The sequence below is a fragment of the Meles meles genome, unplaced genomic scaffold (genome assembly GCF_922984935.1).
Source record: "Meles meles unplaced genomic scaffold, mMelMel3.1 paternal haplotype, whole genome shotgun sequence".
Lineage (NCBI taxonomy): Eukaryota > Metazoa > Chordata > Mammalia > Carnivora > Mustelidae > Meles > Meles meles.
In genome coordinates, this window is record NW_025721300.1 from 117705 (window position 1) to 120842 (window position 3138).

Sequence of the window (3138 nt, forward strand, 5' to 3'; positions counted from 1 at the left end):
GGAGCACAAGGTGTGAGGCATAAACAATGAATTTTAGAACAATGAAAAAATAAAATAAAATAAAATTTTAAAATAAATAAATAGAATTATTTTAAAATTACATAAATATATTATATATAAAATATATAAATACATATAAATATATATTTAAACATATTAACATTATATTATATTAATTATATTAAATAATAATTATTAAATATACTTAAATATATTTATATATGTATTATATATGTATTTAATTTATAATTTATTATATATAAATTATAATTTAATATATAAATATACTTATATATATTATATATTATATATAAATATAAATATATTGATATATGTACTGATATACATTTTATATATATATGGTATATATAAAATAAACTTCTCTTTGCCTGTTACTAACTTTCCAGTGCAATAGTCATTACATCTGTGATAGCAAAGTAGGATGCTTTGTGAAATCAAAGTATGATGATTTGTGAAAATCAATAAGTGTTTTGAAACTTTTTAGGAACAATGTCCCTGAGAATTCCAAGGACGATATGTGTATGGACAAAAATATGTGATGGTAACTATGTTAATTTCCGTGGCAATGGTGAAGATGGTAAAAATGACACAGCTTCTGTGGACGGCTCACTAATTTACTCAGATTGAACATATCTGTATAAACTATGCCAATCAGACTTGTCATATATTTTGTTTTCTTCAGATTGATTTAGGTATAATTCACAAAATTTTTATAATTTTAAGGTGCACAGCTTCATTTAAGATAATTACACTTTACAATAATCACTACAAAGTGCATATAAACCAATTTGCTTAGCTGTGTGTATGTGTGTGTGTGTGTGTGTGTGTGTGTGTGTGTGTGTGTGTGTGTCTGTATAAGAATACCACCAACTGGTGAGATCAAGAGTAACAGAAAATTTCCAATATAAAATGTTTTTTTTTTTTTTATTTTCAGTGTAACAGTATTCGTTGTTTTTGTACCACACCCAGTGCTCCATGCAATATGTGCCCTCAACATCCACCACCTGGCTCCCCCAACCTCCCACCCCCTGCCCATCAAAACACTCAGATTGTTATTCAGAGTCCATAGTCTCTCATGGTTCACCTCCCCTTCCAAATTCCCTCAACTACCTTCATCTCTCCATCGCCCCATGTCCTCCATGTTCTTTGTTATGCTCCACAAATAAGTGAAACCATATGATATTGACTCTCTCTGATTGACTTATTTCACTCAGCATAATCTCTTCCAGTCCCATCCATGTTGCTACAAAAGTTGGGTATTCATCATTTCTGATGGAGGCATAATACTCCATAGCGTATATGAACCACATCTTCCTTATCCATTCATCCATTGAAGGCATCTTTGTTCTTTCCACAGTTTGGCAACCGTGGCCATTGCTGCAACAAACATTGGGGTACAGATGGCTCTTCTTTTCACTACATCTGTATCTTTGGGGTAAATATCCAGCAGTGCAATTGCAGGGTCATAGGGAAGCTCTATTCTTAATTTCTTAAGGAATCTCCACACTGTTCTCCAAAGTGGAGAACAACTTTCATTCCCACCAACAGTGGTAAAGGGTTCCCCTTTCTCCACATCCTTTGCAACACATGTTGTTTCCTGTCTTGCTAATTTTGGCCATTCTAACTTCTTTAAGGTGGTATCTCAGTGTGGTTTTGATTTGAATCTCACTGATGGCTAGTGATGATGAACATTTTTTCATGTGTCTGATAGCCATTTTTATGCCTTCATGGGAGAAGTGTCTGTTCATGTCTTCTGCCCATTTTTTGATATGATTATCTGTTTTGTGTGTGTTGAGTTTGAGGAGTTCTTTATAGATCCTGGATATCAACCTTTTGTCTGTACTGTCATTTGCAAATATCTTCTCCCATTCCGTGGGTTGCCTTTTTGTTTTGCTGACTGTTTCCTTTGCTGTTAAGAAGCTTTTGATCTTGAGGAAGTCCCAGAAGTTCATTTTCACTTTTGTTTCCTTTGCCTTCGGAAACATATCTTGAAAGATGTTGCTGTGCCTTAAATCAAAGAGGTTACTTCCTATGTTCTCTTCTATGATTCTGATGGATTCCTGTATCACACTGAGATCTTTTATCCATTTCAAGTTTATCTTTGTATATGGTATAAGAGAATGGTCAAGTTTCATTCTTCTACATATCGCTGTCCAGTTTTCCCAGCACCATTTATTGAAGAGACTGTCATTTTTCCATTGTATATTTTTTCCTGTTTTTTGAAGATTATTTGACCATAGAGTTGAGGGTCCATATCTTGGCTCTCTACTCTGTTCCACTGATCTATGTGTCTGTTTGTAATCCAGTACTATGCTGTCTGGTGATCACAGCTTTGTAGTAAAGCTTGAAATCAGGTAGCATGATGCCACCAGTTTTATATTTGTTTTTCAACATTTCCTAGTGATTCTGGGTCTCTTCTTATTCCATACAAATTTTAGGATTCTTTGCTCCAGCTCTTTGAAAAATACTGGTGGAATTTTGATCGGAATGGCATTAAAAGTATAGATAGTCTAGGCAATATGGACATTTTAACAATGTTTATTCTTCCAATCCAAGAGCATGGAATGGTCTTCCATCTTTTTGTGTCCTCTTTAATTTCTTTCATGAGTGTTCTGTAGTTCCTCAAGTACAGATCCTTTACCTCTTTGGTTAGGTTTATTCCCAGGTATCTTATGGTTCTTGGTGCTATAGTAAATGGAATTAATTCTCTAATGTCCCTTTCTGTATTTTCATTGTTAGTGTATAAGAAAGCCACTGATTTCTGTACATTGACTTTGTATCCTGCCACGTTACTGCAATGCTGTATGAGTTCTAGCAGTTTGGAGGTAGAGTCTTTGGGGTTTTCCATATAAAGAATCATGTCATCTGCGAAGAGAGAGAGTTTCACTACTTCATTGCCAATTTGGATACATTATGTTTAACAAGAGTGGTTAGAGTGGGCATCGTTGTCGTGTTCCTGATCTGAATGGGAAGGCTGTGAGCTTTTTCCCATTGAGGATGATATTTGCTGTGGGTCTTTCATAGATAGATTTTATGAACTTAAGTATATTCCCTCTATCCCTATACTTTGAAGTGTTTTAATCAGGAACGGATGCTGGATTTTGTCAAATGCTTTTT